Genomic DNA, 16,034 nt, shown 5'->3' with positions numbered 1-16,034 from the left:
CCAGGCCCAGCTGGGAACAGAAGCCCAATGTAATGGCACCCCAGTCCTGGTCTGGCTCTGGCCTGTGCCTGACTTCTGGGAAGTTCTTGGCCATCTGAAAAAAGAGGACCCACACTGGGCACCCATCAGCATGTCCAGTTCTCAACCCTGACAGGGAGACATAGGCAACCTAAATGCAGAGGGAGAAGAGCCGGCAGACCCTGTGGAAGAAGCAGAGGACCTTGCAGGGACTCCAGAGCACACTGGGGTAGAGGTTAGCCAAGATGGGTTTCCTGGAGATAGGAAGGGCAGGTGGAGGTGGGAGGGACAGGTGAGGGTTATTTGCAGGCCCAATGGCTGGAATTGTGCAGTGTATCTGGGCTAAGAAGTGGGGCACTCTTTGTGAGTGAGTAGTGTTCCCTCTTAGTGAAGGTGGGGGTGAGGAGAGGTCAGTGAAAAGGACAACAGGGACCCCAGTTCCCCAGGGCTACCGTGGTTCTGGTCCAGCCCAGGCATGTCCGGAAATGCTTCTGGGTTTTTTTCTATATTTATCAAATTTCCCTTCAGAAATGTATTCATTTTGTAATCGAAGAACATAAAACAACAAACATTACTCCCAAACAAATCTCTAAACCTAAAGATCCCCAGCCCCAGAATGCTGTTGGGGGGCTCTGGGACCCCTGCTCCCTCTCCTGGGTGCCCTCAGAATTCACAGCCTGGCTCAGTGCTCCTGGCTTACGCCCCCCCCTCACCCCCCCCTCAGCCCTACCCCTGCCCTGCAAGCTTCTTGAGGAGTTGTAGGCACTGGGGTGCCTGAGGCCACCAGCTGGACTTAAGAAAGTGCCATCTGCTCAGCTCTATTTCCTCAATCCCCGGGATTCAGGGGAAATGTAGCCCAGCCTCCAGAAATTCTTCCCAACCCTGAAAGTTGGGGTGCAGCTGGTTACCAAACACTTGTCTTCTGAACACCTACAATCAGAGCCCTGCCCATGAGAAGCCCATAGTCCTGCACATGCCATGCCTAGGCTGAGGGCACAAGATACCAGGTGAAGCCAGACCATGCTCTGTCCCTATGGGGTGTCCCCTGGGGCTGTTCAGTCTTTGAGTGCCCCCCATCACCCAACTAGGGAACCATTCTCCTGACTTTTAGGGTGTGGATTGGCATTTCCTCTCTTATATCATGCCCCCCTGTGAGCTTCATGGTGGGAATACTCAAGTTTGTGTACAATTCTCCTGTGATGGACATTTGGGTTGTTTCCAGTTTGGGCTTCCTGAATGGCCCTTCCCCCACCAGAAAGATACAAGATACATCCACCAGGTCCTATGACTATGATCTTATTTGGAAAAAGGGTCTTTGCCATGTAGTTAATGATATTGGGATGAAATTACTTTGGATTAGGGTTAGCCCTAAATTCAACAACAAACGTCCTGCTAAGAGGGACACAAAGAAGATAAGACAAACACACAGGAAGAGGTTGTGCACATTGTCATTCATGCCTCTGGTGATAGAACCCTTATTTATTTACATCACATGTTATACTTTATATATAAAGAAAAAAGACATCTTATTTTTTTTAGAGAGAGAGAGAGAGACAGGAAGGGAGAGAGATGAGAAACATCACCTTCTAGTTGCAGCACCGTACTTGTTCATTGATTGCTATCTAATATATGCCTTGACGGGGGCTTCAGTCGAGCCAGTGACCCCTTGCTTAAGCCAACAACCTTGGGCTTCAAGCCACTGAACATAGGGTCATGTCTATGATCCCATGCTCAAGCCGACAACCCCACCCTGAAGCTGGTGAGCCTGCACTCAAGCCAGATGATCCCGTGCTCAAGCCGGTGACCTCAGGGTTTCAAACCTGGGTCCTCAGCATCCCAGGCCAGTGCTCTATCTACTGTGCCACCACCTGGTCAGGTGATAAAGACATCTATTATAAGGAAGTAGGTTGTGCAGTTTTGGAGGCTGGAGACCCAGAAACTGCTAATGCTTCAGTCAAGTCGTAGGCAGGAGAAAACTCATGTCTGAATGCTAGGGTCAGGCAGGAGGACTCCCTGACTTCTGGAGGATCAGCCTTTTTCTTCTCTCTCAGCCTTTAACTGATTGGATGGAGCTTGCCTATGCTGGGGAGGGCAGTCTGCTTTACTCAGTCTCCTGATTCCAATGCTGAACTCATAGAAAATCACCTTCAGATACCCCAGAATCATATTGACCCAAATAGGGAGCCCAGTCACATCAACACATAAAATTAACCATTGTGGGTAAATACCTGGAGTGGAATTACTAGGTCTTAGCCTCACTGTGGGAATTGGTAGAAATCACCAATGGTTTTTGGAGGTGAGTGCACCACCTGTCACACACTTCTATGTGTCTGACCCTGGCTGCCCATAGCTAGTGCCCTGTCTGGATGTAGCTTTCCCAGGAGGTTCCTGAAGGCCTGGGTCTCTGCTCCATGGCCACCTCCGAGAGGGCTTGCTCTGGAGGAAAGAGCACAAAATGGGGCCCCAAGGGGAAGAAGGTATAAAGGTGATGGGTTTGAGCCAATGCTGGAGGAGAGAGGAGGCCAGGCAGACTTGGGTACCTTTGCCAAGTGGGACCCGTCACAGGGCACTAGGAGGCTGGGGCACGGTGAAGTTAGACAGCACAAGGCTGCCCCCAATCATCCAGCAGGAGCAGGAGTGTGGGCTCTGCCTGAGCCCAAGAACTGCTCAAGGCCCTGGGGACCCCATGGGAACCTGCTCCAACTCCTCTGGTTCTACCCCTGGCCAGAGGGTGACCCTGGGCAGCTCTGACCCTGCTGAGCCTCTTTAGAAAGCCTCCCTCCCAGGGCATCGTGGAAATGGATCGACCCACCCTGCATTTGGGAGCATTGAAGGGCTGGCCAGGCTCCATGAGGCCCAAGTTGGGAACCACCAGACATATCCCCAGACATGTTCCTTGTTGTCCCCTGTCCTTACCGAGCCTGCAGGGGTGACCCCTCAGGGAGACTCAAGCTCCTTACAAGTCTCTTTCACTAGAATCATCTTATTTAGTTTCCCAGTTAAGGTAAATCCTAACCCTGAGAGCTCAGTGTCCATGTGGAAACTGAGCCTAGAAAGGGGCCTTCAGCCCTTCACCCCATCCTAGAGGAGAAAGAGGGGGCAGGGCAGGACATGGGTGGGGTGAGCTGGCTGCTCTCAGCAGAGGAAAATGTCCCTGAGTCCCAGTGGGTGACATCACCAGTCAGCTACTTCCGGCACAGCTGGGGGGGGGGGCAGGGAGTGGAAATCCAGAGAAGCCAGGCACTGCCATATGTCCAATAAGCCCCCTTGCCCACCTCTCTACTTCTCCCAGTACCCTTTACCCTGTCTGAGGCTGCCCCTCTGCCCCTCTGCCCTGGCCTCTCACCCCACCCCACAGGCTTTTTATCCATGGCCCTCACCCTCTAGAAGGAGCTTTAGGCCTGGTCCTGCTTCCAACATGGAGGACATTGCCTGGAGCGTGTTGAGGGCCTCAGCCTCCTTTCTCTCCCAGCCATGCCGGGCTCCACACCTCCTCAGGTAAGGAGTACTACCATGGGCCCAGCCACCTCCAAAGCTGGGAAAGCACAGGGAGCTGAATGGGCTGCCTCCTTATTTCTCCCCAAGACCAACTCTTGAGTGAAGACCAAATTAATTCCCAAGAGCAGCCGCCAGGACCCCTGCCAGAGAAGGGCCTCCATCTGCATGTAGATGAGGTGAGGCATAGAGGTCACTTAGCAGCCAAGGCCCCATGGCTTCAGACAGAGCCCAGGGCCGCCTGACCCCAAACACTGCAGCTTGCTGGTTCTGAGGCTGTGCAAGGGCACAGTGCCACCTGAGGAGGCGTCAGTCTAGTTGGTCAGCCAGAGCTGTTCCAGGCCTCTGTCCAATTTATTCTCTGAGCTCCACGAGTTTCTGAGGCACCTGGGCACTGGCCTCAGGTGCATTGATGCTTTCATTGTAGCTTTTCTAGTATCTTCCTTCTCACCACCCTCATCCCTTTCCTCCTCATGTAACCCTCGACCAGGGGTCAGCAAAGATGGCCTGGGCCTGAGGAAGGAGACACTGGGCAGGCAACCTAGGTGTTCAGGTGCCCAGGTGTCCAGGTGTAGAAGGCACTAGCCTGAGCCAGTCCCACTCTTAAGGCTGGGTGGTCTCCAGGTCCCCAGGTTCCTCCTGGGTCTGATTTACATCTCATTTCCACATGAGGTCATCCTGGATTTAGGCTGGGCCCTAAATCCAAGGACAGACATTTTTATAAGAGGAAGAGAATGACAGAAAAAGGGAGTTAAGACTCAGGTGCATAAGGAGAGGCTACGTGAGGAGGAGGCAGAGATTGGGACGATGCAGCTGCAAGCCATGAGATGCCTGGGGTCACCAGGATCCAGGAAAAGCAGAGAGAATCTTTCCCTGGGTTCTTCAGAGGGAGCATAGCCCTGCCCACACCTAGATTTAGGACTTCTGACCTCCAAAACTGGGTGAGAGAGAAAAAAAACTGGGTGATATTAAATTTCTGGGGTTTTTTATGTTACCAAATTTGTGGAAATGTGTCTTGGAAATCTGGGGAAAGTAATGCAGTACAGGAATCTTTGGGTTACAACAGTCTTGACATACAATGTTTTAAGTTTACAATGCTCACTCCCATAAAAAACTTTAGAAAATTGAGATGTGAATGTTTCAGCTTATGCCATTAGCGTCATACTTACAGACTACGTTGGTAAACTAGTTTGGTTGGGCGCTGCAGAAGAAACACAGTATTTTTTTTCTGTGGCTTAGTTGTGTTTGTTATGTACTAATTATGATTTTACAACTGTGTTAGGATAGTAAGCGACTAAGGCTACAGTGTCTCAACTTACACCAAAATTTGGGTTATATCACTGTTGTAGGTACAGAATTGTGTCATAACCCTAGGACTCTCTGTACCTACAAAAATTCCAAAAGGTAGAAGAAATGATAAAGTAGAAGGATGAAGGATGCTCCCATCACCTGGCCCTTTCCCATGAAAGCAGGCACACATATAGCACAGCCACTCCATTCACTGACCACAGAACCACACACGCTGCCCTGCATCTAGCAGGCAGTGGTACTGGACCAGCTTCAGCTGTGGGGAATCTCTGGAAGTAGAACTGCTGGGTTGGGAGCACTCACATTTTGAAATGGATATTGCTAAACAACTCTAAGAAGGCTGCCCTGATTTGTACTCTCCAGGAAAATCTAAGGGTGCCTCTCCTCCCACCCCTCATCCGAAGCACAGTAAAGGGGGGAGGGCACAGCCCTTTGGGGTATGGGTGTGACCAGAGGAGCTAACATGAGGGGGACACTCCTGGGGAATGAAAGATAAGGGTGCTGGCCCAGCCCTCCCACACTCTGGATGTAGAGGAGCAGCTGAGGTGATGGACATGCAATTAACCTGCCTGTGGTTATGTTGGCAACTGAACTAGAACAGGAAGTTAGTGTTATAAACCAGGGCCTTTCAAGTTATGACAAATTCATCAAACAAATGAACCTGTGAGCACAGAGAGCGGTGCTCCCAGCCTCATCAAGGCCTTACAAGTCAGGAGATAAGGTCTACTCCAGGGACTGAGACGCCTTCCAGCCCTTTCCAGCCCCCAGCCAGATGGTGACGGTGTAGGCAGGGGTCCCCAAACTTTTTACACAGGGGGCCAGTTCACTGTCCCTCAGACCGTTGGAGGGCCGCCACATACAGTGCTTCTCTCACTGACCACCAATGAAAGAGGTGCCCCTTCTGGAAGTGCGGGGGCGGGGGGGGGGATAAATGGCCTCAGGGGGCCACATGCGGCCCACGGGCCATAGTTTGGGAAAGCCTGGTTTAGAGCCTGGGGCTGGTCCCAGTACCCATCCTGGCAGGTGTGTGATCTCTCTCTGGGCGACAGTCTCCCCATCTTTCTGGGGATAGGTCTCCACTGCGAATGACTCTCCATTATCTGATTCCCCCTCTTGAGTTCTAGGTGCTAGACTTGGCCTGATGCTGCCAACACATGAACAGGAACCCTGCCCACCTCTGAGTGTGAGAGCAAGTTCTGGAACCCTGTTCTCTCCAGTGCTCAGCAGGGCATCTGGGAGCACCCCTGCCTGACCTCTTGACAAGAGGCCCCCTTGTCCCCAGCAGCCCCGAGCAACCCACACCTTCTATGCTCAGGGCTCATGCTCGCTGTGTCAGGGCTACCTTTTAGTTTTTAGGCCCAGGATGAGTTTTGAAATGGCCCTGATGCCACAGCAGGGACTGATCCGTGGGAGGAGGGGTCGTAGCACTGATCCAGGTAGATCTAGGTCTGGGCTCTTGGATCCATCCTCTCCTCTTATGGGTGGAAAGCTGAGCAATGGAGGTTCCAGCTCTTGCTCAAGGCCACTCAGCTCTCACACTTAGGGGCCAAGTGGGGACTGAGAGAACCTGTTGGGAAAACCCCCTCTACCAGCACACAGCCTACCACTTCCCCACTCTTGCCTGTCTATACCTGAGACCTTAGACCACTGCAGTGCTGATGTTGGGAGAATCAAGACAGGAGTTCACTCTTGGGGCTTGGGGCTCAAGGCTAGCTGTGGCACAGAGCTGTCTCTCTAAGCTATCACCTCCCTGGCTTAAGACAGAGAGCCAACATCGTCTGTCCCTGGTGCCATCACTGGTGGTGTGGTGAATGTTCTAGGTGAGTGCTGCCAGTGGCTCCTCCTGCTCATCACTCTGCCCTAGCCCTGGCCCAGCCCAGGTGTTCTATGAGACCATGCAGCATTGAGCTCCTGGGCTTATCACGAATGCAGGCCCCACCTCTATGGGCTAAATTGTGTCCCCCCCACTCAAAAGATATGTCTGAGTCCTAGTCCCTAATACCTGTGAATGTGACCTTATTGGGAAATAGGGCCTTTGCAGATGGGATCAAGGTAAGATTAATTAACCTGCCTATGGTTACATTGGCAATTGAAATGGAACAGCAACTTAGCATTATAAACCAGGGCCCTCATCCAATGACTGGCATCCTTATAAAGAGAGAGATTTGCACACAGGACATGGAGAAGGCCATGTGATGATGGAGCAGAGACTGGAGTGACACAGCTACAATCCAAGGAACACTAGATGCAGCCACTGGACGCTGGAAAAGGTAGGAACAGCTAGAATCTCCCTCAGAGGCTCAAGAAGGAGCTAACCCTGCTGCCATCTTGATTTTTGGATGTCTGGCTTCCAGAACCATTAGATAATAAATTCTCTATAAGGCCATGCTTTTTGTGACCGTGTGTTACAGTAGCCGAAAAGTGCTTCATTCCCCTTCTGCTTTTTTCTTTTCTCTCTTTTTCTTTCTCTTTTCTCATTCCTTTTAGTTGGGGGCCAAGGAATCAGCCCATGCAGTTAGCATAGGAGGAGGCAGATGTGTGGCTGGAGAAGTCAGGCTTCTTATGGCTGGAGAGAGAGTTTGCAGTATGGAAAGGAAAACAGCTAGAATCGATCTTTGGGGCTGGACTATAACTGAGGTATTGGTGCGAACTCACACTTTTTTTTTTTTTACAGTGAAAAGAGGGGAGGCAGATAGACTCCTACATGTGCCCTGACCAGGATCCATCTGGTAATTCCAGTAGAGGGCAATGCTCTACCCATACGGGGCTGGCCAGAGCCACTTTTTAACATGGAAGGCAGAGGCCATAGAGCCATCCTCAGTGCTTGAGGCCAACTCATTAGAGCCAGTTGTGGGAGGGGAAGAGAGAGAGAGAGAGAGAAGGGGGAGGAGTGGAGAAGCTCTGCTTCTCCTGTGTGCCCTTACTGGGAATTGAACCCAGGCCATCCACACACTGGGCTGATGTTCTACCACTGAGCCAACCAGCCAGGGTCTTTTTTTGTAAGTGAGAGAAGAGGTGTGGGAGACAGGTTGTAAGCTGACAAAGTCCTTATAGCCTAGGGTTTAGTTTAAGACTAAGGTCAGTGACATCAGAGAAATGGCGCCATAAGGAGTGATACCGATAAATCTCCCCAAAAATTCAACAAGATCTTCAACCAGAGAGAAAAATCTATCCTTGGAGCCTCCAGAAGTTCCACACTAAACGCAAAGATATAATCAAGCAAAAAAATGACTAAATATATAATCAACCCCGAAGGCAATAAGGAGGAAGAAACACTCCGCCTTCCTCACTAACTTAAATAAGGGCTGCTTTCACTGGGAACTGAGAGTATAGGAACTAAGGCGGGCATAGGGTATGAATAGAACCAGACTGCGGCACAAATGTTCAAACCAGCCTGTGGCACGGACATCCAAGCCGAGAAAAAACTGTGCTTGTGGCAACCCAGTCAACACAAGCTAACGCTTGCGCCAAATTCAGACAAAGAAAGGCACTTGAAACAGCCATCCACCCGATCTCCTTGTCGGCGCGCAGATAGTGGGTGAGAGATTCCTCCTAGAGCCCTGGGAGTGGGCACCCATGTTACCAGACAGAGGGGAAGGGTCAGAGGCCTTTCTGTGGGCCGAAACCAGAATCTTGAGGTCGCCCCTGCACCCTGAAAAGCAGTGGGGAGTGAGTGGGAGTGAAATTCCCTACGCTCGAACTTTTCCATGCGGGCGGGGTGCCTCACCAGGAGTGAGAGGCAGCTGGCCGGATATCCTGGTTGGCGAGCACAGATACTGGGTGAGAGATTCCCCTGGGAGTGGGCGCCGGTGTTCCTGGACAGAGGGGCAGAGTCAGAGGTCTTTGTGTGGGCCGAAGCCCCGCCTGATTATACTAATGGCTCTGACTGATTGAGCCTTACCCAGAGCCCTGTGCTGAGTGGGGATTTGCCAGCTCTTTGAGCCTCTTACTCTCCAGGCAGAGGCAGCAGCAACCCCATAGCTGGATCATCAGGCTACTAATTCAGGAAGGAAAGTCTAGGAGAGAGGCTCCGGGAACACGGACTCTCTCATTGGCGGAGCCTGCAATTGCTAATGAGCCTCGACTGCCAACGAGACTGAAGACCAATATATGACATCACCATAGTGACTTATCAACTGCAAACCTCTACCTAAGCATGCCACAGGAGCAGAACCCGGGGTACAGAGTCACTGACCAGGAAGAGGGACAGAAAAGAAAAAGCAAGAAGATAACCTCTCAAAATCAAGAATGATCCACAGACTTTATAACCTATCCCATTTTAGTATATTTGTTCATTTGTTTCTCTTCCTGTCTTGATTATTTTCTTCCTCTTCCAATTTGGTCGTTTAATTCTCTGCTGGTCTTACTCTCTCCTCTCCGTGAACTACACTACCCATAAGTGTTACATCTCCCATTATCTTTTCTTTCTTCTTCCTTTCTCTCTATGAGGGTTGCACTCCAAAACCCTTAACTCTCTCTCTCTCCCCCCTTTTATTCTTTTTTCTTCTTTTTGTGTTTTCCTCTTTCTTTTTTTTCCTCCCTCTATATTAGTTTTTTCTTTTCTCCTTTACTTTTCCTCTCATTCAATCCTCAATCACGAACAAATTATTTTATCTGGGACTCAAAATTTTCTTTGTGGTGCTTTGGGGTTTTTTTACTTCGCTTTTTTAACTCACTAGCAGTGCTCCCAACCCTGGCTCTCCATTTTATCTAGTTCTTGCTCCACTAAATACAATAGTAATTTTTTAAATTTTTTTCCTGTTTCCCTCTTATTCCTCTCATCATATCTCTTAGTCAACCATTACCTAAAAGCAAATCATTTTATTCTTGACCCAAATTTTTTACTTTTTTGCATTTTGTGGGTCCATACCCCCTTTTTTGCCCCTCTATCACTTCTCCATTATAGGTAGTTTTTGTTCTATTTACCACAATATAATTCACAGTTCACCACAAGATTTTCTCAAGAAAGAGGGAGAGGAGAGGAGAGGAAAAAAGGAGGGGGAGGGATAATAATTTTTTTATTCTTTTTTATTTTTTAACTTTTTATTCTTTATTAATTCTCATTAATACTATCAACAAAACCACCCTCAGATGCCATTAAGGAAAAGGAAATCGAATATCATGGATACAAAAGACAGAGAGGTAGCACAGATAGATGAGGAAAAATCTATGGAGAAAAAAATTAATATATTGGAAACCTGGGAGCTAAATGACAGAGAATTTAAAACAGAAATCCTAAAAATACTCAGAGATATACAAGAAAACACAGAAAGGCAATTTAGGGAGCTCAGAAAACAACTCAACACAAAAAATATATTACCAAGGAAATTGAAACTATAAAAACAAATCAAACAGAGATGAAAAACTCAATTCACAAGCTGAAAAACAAGGTAACAAGCTTAGCTAATAGAACAGGCCAGATGGAAGGTAGGATTAGTGAAATAGAAGACAAGCAACTTGAGGCACAACAGAGAGAAGAAGAAAGAGACTCAAACATTTTTAAAAATGAGAAAGCCCTACAGGAATTGTCTGACTTCATAAAAAAAATAACATAAGAATAATAGGTATATCAGAGGGAGAAGAGAGAGAAAATGGAATGGAGAACATATTCAAACAAATAATAGATGAGAACTTCCCAAGCCTGTGGAAAGAACTAAAGCCTCAAATTCAAGAAGCAAACAGAATTCCGAGTTTTCTTAATCCCAATAAACTTACTCCAAGGCACATCATAATGAAATTGGCACAAACCAAGGACAAAGAAAAAATTCTCAAGGCAGCCAGGAAAAAGAAGAATACAACAAATAAAGGAAGGCCCATTAGATTCTCATCAGATTTCTCAACAGAAACTCTACAAGCTAGAAGAGAGTGGACCCCAATATGTAAAGTCCTGAAAGAGAGGAACTTTCAGCCACGAATACTATACCCATCAAAGCTATCCTTCAAATATGAAGGAGGAATAAAAACATTCACAGATACAGAAAAGATGAGGGAATTTATCATCAGAAAACCCCCACTCCAGGAATTACTATGCGAGGTTTTCCAACCAGATAAAAAGAACAAAACAAAACAAAACCACAAGTAAAAGCTCCACCAAGAACACAATAAAACCAAATTTAAATTGTGACAACAAAAAAAAAAAGGGGGGAGAGGACAGAGATTAACAGTAGCAAAGGATGATGGAGTGCAAAAGTACTCACAAGATAGTGCACTACAATGAACAGGATAGGAACCCTTTTCATTACTTAATGGTAATCACCATTGAAAAAACCACCACAGAAGCACATGATTTAAAAAAGATAGCAACAGAAGAAAGATGTATGGAATACAACCAAACAAAAACAAAAGATAGAAAAACGAAAGAGAGGAATCAAACAAGACACAAAACTAACAGAAAGCAATGTATAAAATGGCAGAAGGGAATTCACAAGTGTCAATAATTACACTAAATGTAAATGGATTAAACTCACCAATAAAAAGGCATAGAGTAGCAGAATGGATTAAAAAAGAAAATCCAACTGTATGCTGCCTACAAGAAACTCATCTAAGCAACAAGGATAAAAACAAATTCAAAGTGAAAGGCTGGAAAACAATACTCCAAGCAAATAACATCAAAAAAAAAAAGAAAAAAAAAAGCAGGCGTAGCAATACTCATATCTAATAATGCTGACTACAAGACAGCAAAAGTACTAAAAGACAAAAATGGTCATTTCATAATGATTACAGGGACGCTGAATCAAGAAGACATAGCAATTCTTAATATATATGCACCAAACCAAGGAGCACCAAAATATATAAGACAGCTACTTATTGACCTTAAAACAAAAACTGACAAAAATACAATCATACTTGGAGACCTCAGTACACTGCTAATGGCTCTAGATTGGTCATCCAAACAGAGAATTAATAAAGATATATTGGCCTTAAACAAAACACTAGAGAACCTGGATATGATAGACATCTACAGGACATTTCATCCCAAAGTGACAGAGTATACATTTTTCTCCAGTGTACATGGATCATTCTCAAGAATTGACCATATGTTGGGCCACAAAAACAACATCAGCAAATTCAGAAAAATTGAAGTTGTACCAAGCATATTTTCTGATCATAAAGCCTTGAAACTAGAATTCAACTGCAAAAAAGAGGGAAAAAACCCCACAAAAATGTGGAAACTAAACAACATACTTTTTAAAAAATGAATGGGTCAAAGAAGAAATAAGCACAGAGATCAAAAGATATATACAGACAAATGAAAATGACAATATGACATATCAGAATCTATGGGATGCAACAAAAGCAGTGATAAGAGGGAAGTTCATATCAATACAGGCCTATATGAACAAACAAGAGAGAGCCCAAGTGAACCACTTAACTTTACACCTTAAGGAACTGGAAAAAGAAGAACAAAGACAACCCAAAACCAGCCCAAGAAAGGAGATAATAAAAATCAGAGCAGAAATAAATGAAATAGAAAACAGAAAAACTATAGAAAAAATTAATAGAACAAGGAGCTGGTTCTTTGAAAAGATCAACAAAATTGACAAACCCTTGGCAAGACTTACCAAGGAAAAAAGAGAAAGAACTCATATAAACAAAATCCAAAATGAAGGAGGAGAAATCACCACGGACATCATAGATATACAAAGAATTATTGTAGAATACTATGAAAAACTTTATGCCACTAAATTCAACAATCTAGAAGAAATGGATAAATTCCTAGAACAATACAACCTTCCTAGACTGAGTCAAGAAGAAGCAGAAAGCCTAAACAGACCAATTAGTAGGGAAGGAATAGAAAAAACTATTAAAAACCTCCCCCCAAATAAAAGGCCCAGACGGTTATACTAGCGAATTCTATCAAACATTCAAAGAAGACTTAGTTCCTATTCTACTCAAAGTCTTCCAAAAAATTGAAGAAGCAATACTTCCAAACACATTTTATGAGGCCAACATAACCCTCATACCAAAACCAGGCAAGAACAGCACAAAAAAAGAAAACTACAAACCAATATCTCTAATGAATACAGATGCTAAAATACTAAACAAAATACTAGCAAATCAAATACAACAACATATTAAAAAAATAATACATCACGATCAAGTGGGATTCATCCCAAAATCTCAAGGATGGTTCAACATACGTAAAACGGTTAACGTAATACACCATATCAACAAAACAAAGAACAAAAACCACATGATCTTATCAATAGATGCAGAAAAGACATTCGATAAAATACAACACAATTTTATGTTTAAGACACTCAACAAAATGGGTAAAGAAGGAAAATATCTCAACATGATAAAGGCCATATATGATAAACCATCAGCTAACATCATATTAAATGGCACAAAACTGAAGGCTTTCCCCCTTAAATCAGGAACAAGACAGGGTTGTCCACTCTCTCCACTCTTATTTAATGTGGTGCTAGAGGTTCTAGCCAGAGCAATCAGACAAGACAAAGAAATAAAAGGCATCCATATGGGAAAAGAAGAAGTAAAGGTATCACTTTTTGCAGATGATATGAGCCTATACATCGAAAACCCCAAAGAATCTACAGAAAGACTACTAGAAACAATAAGCCAATACAGCAAGGTTGCAGGATACAAAATTAACATACAAAAGTCCATAGCCTTTCTATATGCCAACAATGAAACATTTGAGAATGAACTCAAAAAAAATAATCCCCTTCACAATTGCAACAAAAAAAATAAAATACCTAAAAATAAACATAACAAAGAATATAAAGGACTTATATAATGAAAACTACAAACCATTGTTAAGGGAAATCGAAAAAGATACAATGAGATGGAAGAATATTCCTTGCTCTTGGATAGGAAGAATAAATATAATCAAGATGGCCATATTATCCAAAGCAATATACAAATTTAATGCAATTCCCATCAAAATTCCAATGACATTTTTTAAAGAAATGGAAAAAAAAATCATCAGATTTATATGGAACTATAAAAAACCCCAAATGGCCAAAGCAATCCTAAAGAAAAAGAACAAAGCTGGGGGCATTACAATACCTGACTTCAAACTATATTATAGAGCCACAACAATCAAAACAGCATGGTATTGGCAGAAAAACAGACATTCAGACCAATGGAAGAGAATAGAAAGCCCAGAAATAAAACCACATATATATGGCCAAATAATTTTTGATAAAGGGGACAACAATACACAATGGAGAAAAGAAAGCCTCTTCAACAAATGGTGCTGGGAAAACTGGAAAGCCACATGCAAAAGAATGAAACTCGACTACAGTTTGTCCCCTTGTACTAAAATTAATTCAAAATGGATCAAAGACCTAAATATAAGACCTGAAACAATAAAGTACATAGAAGAAGACATAGGTTCTAAACTCATGGACCTTGGTTTTAAAGAGCATTTTATGAATTTGACTCCAAAGGCAAGGGAAGTGAAGGCAAAAATAAATGAATGGGACTACATCAGACTAAGAAGATTTTGCTCAGCAAGAGAAACTGACAACAAAATAAACAGACAGCCAACTAAATGGGAAATGATATTTTCAAACAACAGCTCAGATAAGGGCCTAATATCCAAAATATACAAAGAACTCATAAAACTCAACAACAAACAAACAAACAATCCAATAAAAAAATGGGAAGAGGACATGAACAGACACTTTTTTTTTTTTTGTATTTTTTTCTGAAGCTGGAAACGGGGAGAGACAGTCAGACAGACTCCCGCATGCGCCCGACCGGGATCCACCCGGCACGCCCACCAGGGGCGATGCTCTGCCCACCAGGGGTCGATGCTCTGCCCCTCCGGGCCATCACTCTGCCACGACCAGAGCCACTCTAGCGCCTGGGGCAGAGGCCAAGGAGCCATCCTTAGCGCCCGGGCCATCTTTGCTCCAATGGAGCTTTGGCTGCGGGATGGGAAGAACAGACAGAGAGGAAGGGGGGGTGGAGAAGCAAATGGGCGCTTCTCCTATGTGCCCTGGCCGGGAATCGAACCCGGGTCCCCGCACGTCAGGCCGATGCTCTACTGCTGAGCCAACCGGCCAGGGCCGTGAACAGACACTTCTCTCAGGAAGAAATACAAATGGCCAACAGATATATGAAAAGATGCTCATCTTCATTTGTTATTAGAGAAATGCAAATCAAAACTGCAATGAGATACCACCTCACACCTGTTAGATTAGCTATTATTAACAAGACAGGTAATAGCAAATGTTGGAGAGGCTGTGGAGAAAAAGGAACCCTCATTCACTGTTGGTGGGAATGTAAAGTAGTACAACCATTATGGAAGAAAGTATGGTGGTTCCTCAAAAAACTGAAAATAGAACTACCTTATGACCCAGCAATCCCTCTACTGGGTATATACCCCAAAAACTCAGAAATATTGATACGTAAAGACACATGCAGCCCCATGTTCATTGCAGCATTGTTCACAGTGGCCAAGACATGGAAACAACCAAAAAGCCCTTCAATAGAAGACTGGATAAAGAAGATGTGGCACATATACACTATGGAATACTACTCAACCATAAGAAATGATGACATCGGATCATTTACAACAAAATGGTGGGATCTTGATAACATTATACGAAGTGAAATAAGTAAATCAGAAAAACCAAGAACTGCATTATTCCATATGTAGGTGGGACATAAAAACGAGACTAAGAGACATTGATAAGAGTGTGGTGGTTACGGGGGGGGGGGGGGGAGAAAAAGGGGGAGGGGCAGAGGCACAAAGAAAACTAGATAGAGGGTGACGGAGGACAATCTGACTTTGGGTGATGGGTTTGCAACATAATTGATTGACAAGATAACCTGGACATGTTTTCTTTGAACATATGTACCCTGATTTATTGATGTCACCCTAGTAAAATTAAAAAAAAATACTAAGCTCTTCCCCATATCCTTTTAAGACTAAAATCTTCCCACACCCATTTAAGACTAAGATATTCCCACACCCTTCTAAGACTAAGATCTTCTCCACACCCTTGACCAGGGGTCCCCAAACTTTTTACACAGGGGGCCAGTTCGCTGTTCCTCAGATTGTTGGAGGGCCGGACTCTAAATAAAAACTGTGAACAAATCCCTGTGCACACTACACGTATCTTATTTTAAAGTAAAAAAACAAAATGGGAACAAATACAATATTTAAAATAAAGAACAAGTAAATTTAAATCAACAAACTGACCAGTATTTCAATGGGAACTATGGGCCTGCTTTTGGCT

Source organism: Saccopteryx bilineata, chromosome 6, assembly GCF_036850765.1.
Source record: "Saccopteryx bilineata isolate mSacBil1 chromosome 6, mSacBil1_pri_phased_curated, whole genome shotgun sequence".
In the NCBI taxonomy this organism is placed as follows: domain Eukaryota; kingdom Metazoa; phylum Chordata; class Mammalia; order Chiroptera; family Emballonuridae; genus Saccopteryx; species Saccopteryx bilineata.
This window is presented reverse-complemented; position numbering follows the sequence as displayed.